Source organism: Dermacentor albipictus, unplaced genomic scaffold (genome assembly GCF_038994185.2).
Source record: "Dermacentor albipictus isolate Rhodes 1998 colony unplaced genomic scaffold, USDA_Dalb.pri_finalv2 scaffold_32, whole genome shotgun sequence".
NCBI lineage: Eukaryota > Metazoa > Arthropoda > Arachnida > Ixodida > Ixodidae > Dermacentor > Dermacentor albipictus.
This window is the reverse complement of record NW_027225586.1, coordinates 1,061,209-1,074,249: the sequence shown is the minus strand read 5'-3', so window position 1 is coordinate 1,074,249 and position 13,041 is coordinate 1,061,209. Positions and strand designations below refer to the sequence as shown.

Genomic DNA, 13,041 nt, shown 5'->3' with positions numbered 1-13,041 from the left:
CTGGTGTGGCTTACCTGGCATGCACGGGGGGAATCTCACTGTGCACTTAAAACAAATGATTGTGAAGGCTGTTGCCGATGCTGACACAATGTGATTTCGGCCCAGTGCTATTTAATGTCAACGTGAAGAAATGCAAGAAGGTGTGTGTAAGCTATGAGAGTAACAATGACTCCCTTGAGGTGCGACTAGAACAGTGCAGCTTTTGCAGTCTGCTGCACTCCAGCTGGCATAGATCGGGGGAATCCGACTGTCCATTTAAAACAAATGATTGCGAGGGCCGTCGACCATGCTGACGCAATGTGATTTCTGCCCAGTGCTCTAAACGTCAAACTGAAGTAAATAAAAAAAGGCATGGATAAACTACAGGAGTCACAATGACTCCCTTGTGGTGCGGCTATCGCAGTGCGGCTCTTGCGTGGTCTTGTGTGCCTCAACTGGCATGGACCGGCGGAATCATCATCAGCATCAGCCTGGTTACGCCTACTGCAGGGCAAAGGCCTCTCCCGTACATCTCCAACAACCCCGATCATGTACTATGTGTGGCCATGTCGTCCCTGCAAACTTCTTAATCTCGTGCGCCCGCCTAACTTTCTGCCGCCCTCTGCTAAGCTTCCCTTCCCTTGGAATCCATTCCGTAACCCTTAATGACCATCGGTTATCTTCCCTCCTCATTTCGTATCCTGCCCATGCCCATTTCTTTTTCTTGATTTCAACTAAGATGTCATTAACTCGCGTTTGTTCCCTCACCCAATCTGCTCTTTTCTTATCCTTTAACGTTACACCTATCATTCTTCTTTCCATAGCTCGTTGCGGCGTCCTCAATTTGAGCAGAACCCATTTCGTAAGCCTCCAGGTTTCTGCCCCATAGGTGAGTACTGGTAAGACACAGGTATTATATACTTTCCTCTTGAGGGGATAATGGCAACCTGCTAATCATCATCTGAGAATGCCTGCCAAACGCACCCCAGCCCATTCTTGTTCTTCTGAATATTTCTGTCTCATGATCCGCATCCGCTGTCACTACCTGCCCTAAGTTGATGTAATCCCTTACGACTTCTAGTGCCTCGCTGCCAATTGTAAATTGCTGTTTTCTTCCGAGACTGTTAAGAATTACTTTAGTTTCCTGCAGATTAATTTTCAGACCCACTCTTCTGCTTTGCCTATCCAGGTCAGTGAACATGCATTGCAATTGGTCCCCTGAGGTACTAAGGAAGGCAATGTCATCAGCGAATCGCGAGTTACTAAGCTATTCTCGATTAACTTTTATCCCCAAATCTTCCCAATTCATGTCTCTGAATACCTCCTGTAAAATAAAATGCCCAAATAAAACAAAGCATTTTGGGGGCCGTTGACCATGCTGACGCAATGTGATTTCTACCCAGGTCTGTAAATGTCAACGTGCAGAAATGAAAAAAAGGCGTGGTTAAACGACAGGAGTAAGAATGACTCCCTTGCTGTGTGGATTCAGGAGTGGCGCTTTATGCTATCTGTTGTGCATCAACTGGCATGGACCGGGGGAATCCGACTGTCCATTTAAAACAAAGCATTGCGGGGACTTTTGACCATGCTGAGAGAGAGAGAGAGAGAGACAACTTCATGTAGTCGCCTGCAGAACGACACCACGACTAAATGGCGCCGTGACGCGGGCCCTGACGTCTTCTCAGCGGGTGGTCTCTACTCAACTCCAGCGCGTGTTACTCCCGCGGTTGGTCGCCCTGGGGGGCAACGTTCCGTCGGTTTCGCTCGGCCTTTGTCTTTCAAGAGCCGCCGAGACCTGCTGGACGGCCCAGGTTTGGCTTTCGTGGTCGTAGCATTCCGCCGCAGCCGCGAGTCGCGGAGGAATCGCTGTACTTGTCGAAGCCTCATTGGGAAACTTGGTGCAATCCCATAGGATGTGCGTCAGGGTGGCCCTCTCCCGCTGGCACACGCGGCACACATCACTCACATATAATTTAGGGTATAGATGAGTCATTAATACTGGGGTGGATAAAGAACCAGTTTGTAATTGTCTGAACAGCACCGCCTCCGCTCGGCTCAGCCCCGGGTGCGGGGGTGGGAAAGTCCTTCGAGCCAGGCGGTGGAACTGGGTAAGTTCGTTGAACGTCGTCATGCGGTCCTTGGCACTACACCACGTTGGACGGTCGGTTGCAGCGGCGCGGTTGGTTAGCGCTCGCGCCACTGCGTGTGCCGTCTCGTTGTGGTTATCGTGCTTCTCGGACGCATCGTTGCCCGCGTGCGCCGGGAACCACTTGATTCTAACACACCGATTCTGTCGTTGCAGGTCAGCCGAGCACAGAACGCGCACAGCCTCACCACACACTTTGCCCTTTGCATAATTCCGCACTGCACTTCGGGAATCGCACAACACCGTCTGGCACCCGGGGTCGGCAATGGCCAGGGCAATGGCCACCTCCTCCGCCTGACACGCCTCGCGGACCCGTAAGCTCGCCGCTGCCCTCGTCGCGCCGGACGAAGCCTCGATGACGGTAGCTACGAACGCCGCGCAGTCTCCCTGGTATTCTGCCGCATCTACGAACCTTGCGTGCTCGTCCTTGGCGTGAAAGTCGATGAGGGCCTTGGCCCTCGCCGCTCTTCTCTCCTTGTTGTACTCCGGGTTCATGTTTCTCGGGATGAGGTCCACCCGAATCCGGCGCCGGGTTCCGTCCGGGACAGAAACGTCGCTACTCGCCGCTTTCGCTCCGGGCGTGAAGCCCAAGTATTGAAGTGTGCGCCTGCCGGCTTCGGTCATAGAGAGCCGCTCCAGCTGGGCGGTCCGTTGCGCTTCCGCAATTTCGTCGAGGGTATTGTGTACCCCCAGGCTCAGGAGCTTGTTGGTGCTCGTACACTCGAATAGTCCGAGCGCCGCCTTGTAAGCTCGGCGTATCAGGGCGTCGATTTTATTCCTTTCACATTGCATCCAGTTGTGGAAGGCTGCAACGTAGGTGACGTGGCTGATTACGAAGGAGTGCACAAGCCGAGTCAAGCTTTCCTCCTTCATCCCGGCCTTGCGGTTGGCGACCCGTCTGATGAGACGTATTGCGTTGGTAATCTTGGCTGTAAGGCGGGAAATAGTCTCGCCGTTGCCTCGTCGCTTGTCTATGATCATGCCGAGCACCCGGATTTTGTCGACCTCCGGGATCACGTGGCCGTTCCTCGTCACGATCTTGATGGCCTCGTAATCCCTCGCTTCGCTCTTCTTACGTCTGACGTATTTCGGTGGCAACACCAGCAGTTCTGACTTGCTCGGTGAGCAGATCAAACCGGAACCGTTCAGCTGGTCTTCAATCGCATCGACGGCTTCTTGCAGCGTGCTCTCAATGTGACCATCGCTGCCTCCCGGAACCCACAGCGTGATGTCATCGGCGTAGATGGTGTGCCGGACGCCCTCGACGCGAGAGAGTCGCTTGGCCACCCCGATCATGACGAGGTTGAATAACAACGGCGAGATGACCGAGCCTTGGGGGGTCCCGACACTGCCGAGCCTCTTCTCTTGGAGCCGTAGATCGCCGGCGCAGAGCTCGGTAGTCCGTCCCGTCAGAAAGTCCTTGATATAATTGTATGTTCTTGCGCCCATGTTGAGTCTGGACACCTGGGCTAGGATTGCAGAGTGCTTCACCTTGTCGAAGGCGCTCTGCAGGTCCAGCCCCAGAATGGCCTTGTTGTCTTTCGTTAGGGTATCTTCGTCAATTATATCTTTCTTCAACAGAATCATCGCGTCTTGGGTGCCGAGGGAACGCCGAAACCCGATGATCGTGGTGGGGTATAGTCCCGACTCCTCCAGGTAATCCTGCCACCTACACATGAGGACGTGCTCCAACACCTTGCCCACGCAGGACGTGAGCGAGATGGGCCGGAGGTTGTCCGTGTTCGGCGGCTTGCCTGGTTTGGGGATGAGTATGGTCTTGGCACTCTTCCACTGCTGGGGCAGTGACCCCGCACTCCAGCACTTGTTGTAGTAACCGGTGAGGTTTTCGATGGCCACATCGCTGAGGTTCTTGAGCGCTCTGTTCGAGATGTGATCCGGGCCGGCCGCTGACTTGCTGTTTAGTTCGTGCAGGGCCGCTCGCACCTCCTCGACGCTGATGTCGCGGTCAAGCTTCTCGTTGGCTTGACCGCCGTACTCAGGATGCCTTTCCGTGGGTGTAACCGGAAGATACTTGCTGTTTATGCGTCTGATTACTTCAGTTTCCCCGTTTTCCTTGACTGCTCTGTGAATGATCTTTGCGAGGCGGTCGCGTTGGTGGGACTTTGTTTTAGTCTCGTCGAGCAGATGCCGCATCAAGTTCCAGGTTTGCCGCTATGCATCTGCCCGTCCGCAGCATTACAGATTTCGTTCCATTGTTGCGTGCAGAGCAGCCGACAATGTACTTCGATGGCGCGATTCAGCTCCGCCACCTTCTTCCTTAGGCGCCGATTTAGTCGTTGCTTCTTCCACCTGTTTAGGATAGATTGCTTTGCTTCGAATAAGTGCGCGAGGCGGCTGTCAACCTTGTCGACCTGCTCATCCGTTTCTATGATTTTGGTCGCCTCCTTGACCTTCCCCGCGATGTGAGCTGACCATTCTTCTATGTTATCGATTTCCTCCATCTCCGTTGGTAACAGGCTACGGAAGGCATCCCAATCCGTAAAATAATGTTTTCTGGTGTCCTCCGAGGCCTTGACCTCTTCCGGTATGATGACCTCTACGATGTAGTGGTCGCTGCCGAGCTCTGACCCCGTGTTGCGCCAGGAGATATTCCCCTTCTCGTCGTTCTTCACGAACGTGAGGTCCGGCGTCGTATCCCTGGACACAGAGTTCCCAATCCTTGTAGGATCAGTCGGGTCTGTGATGAGGGTGAAGCTCAGGTCTAATGTGTCTTGGAACAGGTCTCGCCCCTTGGCCAATTGCTTGTTATATCCCCATGCCGGGTGTGCCGCGTTGAAGTCCCCGCAGGCGACGAGCCTGTGAGTTCCCGCCACGGTGCTGGCTCTGTGAAGGAGCGTCTTGAATTTTTGCTTCCAGTGTGAAGGGCTACTGTAGACGTTAAGCAGAAAGGTGCTGTTCTTTTGTTTCTTGCCCGTAACGACCTCGATGAGAGTGTATTCAATTTTACTATTGTGCAACTCGTGCTCAATGAAGGTGAGTCCCTTGCGAACCAATGTGCATATCCCTCTGCCTCCGCTGACCTTTGGAGACTTGGCGTATACGCGATTACCGGGTAGCGACACTGTATCAGTGCGAGTCTCTTGTATCATGATTATATCAGGCTTGTTTGCTACTTGTGTTATGTGTTGCTGCAAGACTGCCTTCTTGCTAGCGAAACCGTTACAGTTCCAGTGCCAGGTCACGAGACCCTTCACTGCTGTAGTTGTTGTTGTTGCTGGAGCGGCCATGATTGTTGCTGATTGTACTGCCGCGTTATTTGCTGTATTGCATTCGGTAAATGCTGACACGTCCGCTCGATGGCGGCGAACCTGTCGTTAATCATCGTGGTGAATGTTGTCTTAATATAATCTTCGAGCCCATCGAGGTGTTCCTCGATTTGGTCGACCTTGTCTTTCAGGTTGTCTACCCGGTCGTTGAGCTTGCGCTCCTTCAGGTTCTCGATCGCTCGTCTCTTGGGTGCCGGTTCCTTCTCAGCGGATGTTGATGGTAAAGCGCTGCTGATGCTGGGTGTTGGCTCACATGATACCGCTTGGGGCGTTTCGTTATTGGTGGAACGGGTCGTGAGAAGCTTCTTGATTTCCATGATCTCGTTTGCCATCTTGCTAATAGTGGCCTCTTGCCTACTGACTTTCGTCTCGAGCTCGTTGTTTTTGCGCCTGAGTGCCTCGTTGTCTTCCTGCAACATCCTCATCGCCTCGTCTTCCCTCGTCTTGCTCTTGTTGTTGCCATCGACGGTCTTGCTGGTGCTAATGGTCGTTGCGGTGGTCGTTGCGGTATTGGAGGTGGTGGTGGTGGCACCCCCCTGTGCTTTCTTGGCACCGTGCCTTGCTGCATCGGCCCAGCTCACGCGGTCACGTGACTGCGATCGCTTACGGCTAAGGCTACGCTGTCTACTCTCGCTGGCCCTGCGCTTCGAGACGGAACGTGACGCTCGGCGACCAGCTGGGCCGGCAGGTGTTGCGGTTGCTGACATCAGCGATGGAAATTCCTCAGCTCTGAGAGATGTTCGTTGTTGCTGCTGCGCTTGTTGTTCGGCCATCTTGCGCTCCCATTGTCTCCTTGTAACTACGTATGGGACCTTGAACCTATTCTTGCAAACCTTGTCACCGGTCAGATGTGGCCCTCCGCACAATCGGCAAGTGGGGGTACAACTATGGTCTTCCTTGGGGTCAACGGCCCCGCAAGCAAAGCAAGCCCTCACGTGAGGGTTTGGACAAACGTCGCGGCGGTGGCCCACCTTTCCGCACTGCTTACATACATCGAATTGTTTTCGATATAGGCTGCACTTGGTGAGAACGGGACCATAGCACACGTAATTCGGGACCTTCAGGCCCTTGAAAGCCACGATGACTGTGGTCGAGCTACCAATCCTCTTCGCGCCAAGTGCCAAGGGATTTCTCGAGTTTACAATGTTCCGGTCGATTGCGTCCGTGGAGTCCTCTATTGGGATACCTCTAATAATGCCTTTAACGGTGCCATATGGCGCGGTTTGATATGCGCCAACCACGTGTTCCTTGCCACCAATGCAGATCGATTTTATTTCGGCGTAACGTGAAGCACGTATATCGTCGGGGGTACTCACCACCATGATGTTTGTTGCAAGTTGGGGCAGAAGGTGTCCGCTGCTCCGTCCTCCCTTGATACGTTCGCCGCCGTCATGATGGCTGATGCCACGGTGGCGGTCTGGGTCCTCGCGATGTTAAGGCCTCCCCGAGGCCGCACTATCACCTTGGTCTCCTCCCTCGGTAGCGCGTCCGGCATCCTTGCTGCCCTCGTCACCGAAGCTTTCACGTTCCTGGCAAAGTTCTTCGTCGTAGGTCTTGACTGGTGAGCGGCAGTCCCCTGGCTGGCCAAGGTCTTCCGAGGAATTCAACGACAATGCAGACTGGTCGCATGTAGGCCGGCGTATAAAGACCATGACCATGCTGACGCAATGTGATTTCTGCCCAGTCCCCTATATGTCAACTTGATAAAATCAACAAGGCGTGGGTAAACGAAGAGACTAACAATGACTCCCATGAGGTGCGACTAGAGCAGCACAGCTTTGCACTGTCTGGTGTGGTTTACCTGTCATGCACCGGGGGAATCTCACTGTGCACTTAAAACAAATGATTGTGAAGGCTGTTGCCGATGCTGACACAATGTGATTTCTGCCCAGTGCTATTTAATGTCAACGTGAAGAAATGCAAGAAGGTGTGTATGCGATGAGAGTAACAATGACTCCCTCGAGGTGCGACTAGAGCAGTGCGGCTCTTGCGCAGTCTGCTGCACTCCAACTGGCATAGATCGGGGGAATCCGACTGTCCATTTAAAACAAATGATTACGCGGGCCGTTCACCATGCTGACGCAATGTGATTTCTGCCTAGTGCTCTAAACGGCAAAGTGATGAAATAAAGAAATGCCTGGATAAAGGACAGGTGTAAGAGTGACTCCTGTGAGGTGCGGCTGGAGCAGTGCAGCTCTTGCGCGGTATGGTACGCCTCAACTGGCATGGACGGGCGGAATTCACTGTCCAAATGAAACAAAGCATTCTGGGAGCCAGTGCTCTAAATGTCAACGTGAAGAAATGCAAAAAGGTGGGTATAAAGGACAGGAGTAAGAATGACTCCCGTGCAGAGTTTATTGAGCAGTTTCGCTTTGTGCTATCCATTGTGCTTCATTTGGTATGGACCGGTGGAATCCAACTGTCCATTAAAACAAAGCTTTGCGAAGACTTTTGATCATGCTGACGTAATGTGACTTCTGCCCAGCGCCCTAAATGTCAACGTGAAGAAATGCAACAAGGCATGGCTACACAAAGCGAGTAACAATGGCTCTCTTAAGGTGCGGCTAGAGCAGTGTGGCGCTTGCGCTGCCTGGTGCGCTTCAACTGGCATGGACCGGGAGAATCCGACTCTCGAAATAAAACAATGCATTTTGAGGGCCGTTGACCATGCTGACGCAATGTGATTTCTGCCCAGGTCTGTAAATGTCAACGTGCAGAAATGAAAAAAAAGGCGTGGTTAAAGGACAGGAGTAAGAATGACTCCCTTGCAGTGTGGATTCAGGAGTGGCGCTTTATGCTATCTGTTGTGCTTCAACTGCCATGGACCGGCTGAAACTGACTGTCCACTTAAAACAAAGCATTGCAAGGACTTTTGACGATGCTGATGCAATGTGATTTGTGCCCAGGGCTCTAAATGTCAATGTGAGGAAATGGAACAAAGCGTGGGTGAAGGACGTTAGTAACAATGACTCCCTTGAGGTGCGGCTAGAACAGTGCTGCTTTGCACTGTCTGGTGTGGTTCAACAGGAATGCACAGGGGGAATCTTACTGTGCTTTTAAAAGATATAATTGCGAGGGCGGTTGACCATTTTTATGCAAGGTGATTTGTGCCCAGTGCCCTAAATGTCAACCTGAAGAAATAGAACAAGGCGTGGGGGAGCTAAGTGAGTAACAATGACTCCCTTGAGCTGCGACTAGAGCAGTGCGGCTCTAGCGCTGCCTGGTGCGCTTCAACTGGGATAGATCGGGGTAATCCGACTGTCCATTTAAAACAAATGATTGCGAGGGCCGTTGACCATGCCGACGCAATTTGATTTCTGCCTAGTGCTTTAAACGTGAAATAAATAAATTAAGGAAAGGGCTGGATAAACGACAGGAGTAACTATGACACCCTTTAGGTGCGGCTAGCGCAGTGCAGCTCTTGCGCGGTCTGGTGCGAATGAACTGGCACGGACTGACAGAATCCACTGTCCAAATAAAACAAACCATTCTGGGGGCCGTTGAGCATGCTGACGCAGTGTGATTTCTGCACAGTGTTCTAAATGTCGAAGTGAAAAAATGAAAAAAAAAGCGTGGATAAAAGACAGGAGTAAGAATGACTCCCTTGCAGTGTGGATTGAGCTGTGCCGCTTTGCACTTTCCGTTGCGCTTCAACTGGTATGGACCGGGAGAATCTGACTGTCCATTTAAAACAAAGCATTGCGAGGACTTTTGACCATGCTGATGCAATGTGATCTCTGCCCAGTCCCCTATATGTCAACTTGATAAAATCATCAAGGCGTGGGTAAACGAAGAGACTAACAATGACTCCCATGAGGTGCGACTAGAGCAGCACGGCTCTGCACTGTCTGGTGTGGCGTACCTGGCATGCACCGGGGGAATCTCACTGTGCACTTAAAACAAATGATTGTGAAGGCTGTTGCCGATGCTGACACTATGTGATTTCTGCCCAGTGCTATTTAATGTCAACGTGAAGAAATGCAAGAAGGTGTGTGTAAGCGGTGAGAGTAACAATGACTCCCTTGAGGTGCGACTAGAGCAGTGCCGCTTTTGCACAGTGTGCTGCACTCCAGCTGGCATAGATCGGGGGAATCCGACTGTCCATTTAAAACAAATGATTGCGAGGGCCGTTGGCCATGCTGACGCAATGTGATTTCTGCCCAGTGCTCTACACGTGAAACTGAAGTAAATAAAAAAAGGCATGGATAAACTACAGGAGTCACAATGACTCCCTTGTGGTGCGGCTATCGCAGTGCGGCTCTTGCGTGGTCTTCTGTGCCTCAACTGGCATGGACCGGCGGAATCATCATCAGCATCAGCCTGGTTACGCCTACTGCAGGGCAAAGGCCTCTCCCATACATCTCCAACAACCCCGATCATGTACTATGTGTGGCCATGTCGTCCCTGCAAACTTCTTAATCTCATGCGCCCGCCTGACTTTCTGCCGCCCTCTGCTAAGCTTCCCTTCCCTTGGAATCCATTCCGTAACCCTTAATGACCATCGGTTATCTTCCCTCCTCATTTCGTATCCTGCCCATGCCCATTTCTTTTTCTTGATTTCAACTAAGATGTCATTAACTCGCGTTTGTTCCCTCACCCAATCTGCTCTTTTCTTATCCTTTAACGTTACACCTATCATTCTTCTTTCCATAGCTCGTTGCGTCGTCCTCAATTTGAGCAGAACCCATTTCGTAAGCCTCCAGGTCTCTGCCCCATAGGTGAGTACTGGTAAGACACAGGTATTATATACTTTCCTCTGGAGGGGATAATGGCAACCTGCTAATCATCATCTGAGAATGCCTGCCAAACGCACCCCAGCCCATTCTTGTTCTTCTGAATATTTCTGTCTCATGATCCGCATCCGCTGTCACTACCTGCCCTAAGTTGATGTATTCCCTTACGACTTCTAGTGCCTCGCTGCCAATTGTAAATTGCTGTTTTCTTCCGAGACTGTTAGGCATTACTTTAGTTTCCTGCAGATTAATTTTAGACCCACTCTTCTGCTTTGCCTATCCAGGTCAGTGAACATGCATTGCAATTGGTCCCCTGAGGTACTAAGGAAGGCAATGTCATCAGCGAATCGCGAGGTACTAAGCTATTCTCGATTAACTTTTATCCCCAAATCTTCCCAATCCATGTCTCTGAATACCTCCTGTAAAATAAAATGCCCAAATAAAACAAAGCATTTTGGGGGCCGTTGACCGTGCTGACGCAGTGTGATTTCTGCACAGTGCTCTAAATGTCAAAGTAAAGAAATGAAAAAATGGTGTGGATAAACGACATGAGTAAGAATGACTCCCTTGCAGTGTGCATTCAGCTGTGCCGCTTTGCACTTTCCATTGCGCTTGAACTGGTATAGACCGGGGGAATCCGACTGTCGATTTAAAACAAAGCATTGCGGGGACTTTTGACCACGCTGACGCAATGTGATTTCTGCCCAGTCCCCTATATGTCAACTTGATAAAATGCAACAAGGCGTGGGTAAACGAAGAGACTAACAATGACTCCCATGAGGTGCGACTAGAGCAGCACAGGTCTGCACTGTCTGGTGTGGCTTACCTGGCATGCACCGCGGGAATCTCACTGTGCACTTAAAACAAACGATTGTGAAGGCTGTTGCCGATGCTGACACTATGTGATTTCTGCCCAGTGCTATTTAATGTCAAGGTGAAGAAATGCAAGAAGGTGTGTATGCGATGAGAGTAACAATGACTCCCTCGAGGTGCAACTAGAGCAGTGCGGCTCTTGCGCAGTCTGCTGCACTCCAACTGGCATAGATTGGGGGAATCCGACTGTCCATTTAAAACAAATAATTGCGTGGGCCGTTCACCATGCTGACGCAATGTGATTTCTGCCTAGTGCTCTAAACGGCAAAGTGATGAAATAAAGAAATGCCTGGATAAAGGACAGGTGTAATAGTGACTCCTGTGAGGTGCGGCTGGAGCAGTGCAGCTCTTGCGCGGTATGGTACGCCTCAACTGGCATGGACGGGCGGAATTCACTGTCCAAATGAAACAAAGCATTCTGGGAGCCAGTGCTCTAAATGTCAACGTGAAGAAATGCAAAAAGGTGGGTAAAAAGGACAGGGGTAAGAATGACTCCCGTGCAGAGTTTATTGAGCAGTTTCGCTTTGTGCTATCCATTGTGCTTCATTTGGTATGGACCGGTGGAATCCAACTGTCCATTAAAACAAAGCTTTGCGAAGACTTTTGATCATGCTGACGTAATGTGACTTCTGCCCAGCGCTCTAAATGTCAACGTGAAGAAATGCAACAAGGCATGGCTACACAAAGCGAGTAACAATGGCTCTCTTGAGGTGCGGCTAGAGCAGTGTGGCACTTGCGCTGCCTGGTGCGCTTCAACTGGCATGGACCGGGAGAATCCGACTCTCCAAATAAAACAATGCATTTTGAGGGCCGTTGACCATGCTGACGCAATTTGATTTCTGCCCAGGTCTGTAAATGTCAACGTGCAGAAATGAAAAAAAAGGCGTGGTTAAACGACAGGAGTAAGAATGACTCCCTTGCAGTGTGGATTCAGGAGTGGCGCTTTATGCTATCTGTTGTGCTTCAACTGGCATGGACCGGCTGAAACTGACTGTCCACTTAAAACAAAGCATTGCAAGGACTTTTGACGATGCTGACGCAATGTGATTTGTGCCCAGGGCTCTAAATGTCAATGTGAGGAAATGGAACAAAGCGTGGGTGAAGGACGTTAGTAACAATGACTCCCTTGAGGTGCGGCTAGAACAGTGCTGCTTTGCACTGTCTGGTGTGGTTCAACTGGAATGCACAGGGGGAATCATACTGTGCTTTTAAAAGATATAATTGCGAGGGCGGTTGACCATTTTTATGCAAGGTGATTTGTGCCCAGTGCCCTAAATGTCAACCTGAAGAAATAGAACAAGGCGTGGGGGAGCTAAGTGAGTAACAATGACTCCCTTGAGCTGCGGCTAGAGCAGTGCGGCTCTAGCGCTGCCTGGTGCGCTTCAACTGGGATAGATCGGGGTAATCCGACTGTCCATTTAAAACAAATGATTGCGAGGGCCGTTGACCATGCTGACGCAATTTGATTTCTGCCTAGTGCTTTAAACGTGAAATAAATAAATTAAGGAAAGGGCTGGATAAACGACAGGAGTAACTATGACACCCTTTAGGTGCGGCTAGCGCAGTGCAGCTCTTGCGCGGTCTGGTGCGAATGAACTGGCATGGACTGACAGAATCCACTGTCCAAATAAAACAAACCATTCTGGGGGCCGTTGAGCATGCTGACGCAGTGTGATTTCTGCACAGTGCTCTAAATGTCGAAGTGAAAAAATGAAAAAAAAAGCGTGGATAAGAGACAGGAGTAAGAATGACTCCCTTGCAGTGTGGATTGAGCTGTGCCGCTTTGCACTTTCCGTTGCGCTTCAACTGGTATGGACCGGGAGAATCTGACTGTCCATTTAAAACAAAGCATTGCGAGGACTTTTGACCATGCTGATGCAATGTGATCTCTGCACAGTCCCCTATATGTCAACTTGATAAAATCAACAAGGCGAGGGTAAACGAAGAGACTAACAATGACTCCCATGAGGTGCGACTAGAGCAGCACGGCTCTGCACTGTCTGGTGTGGCTTACCTGGCATGC

At 51.0% G+C, this 13,041-nt stretch overlaps 1 pseudogene; it reads right to left on the bottom strand.

Annotated features, from left to right (window-relative positions):
• Nucleotides 1-1,583: 1,583 nt before the first annotated feature.
• LOC139052754 (uncharacterized) lies at nucleotides 1,584-7,070 on the bottom strand (annotated as a pseudogene).
• Nucleotides 7,071-13,041: the final 5,971 nt, after the last annotated feature.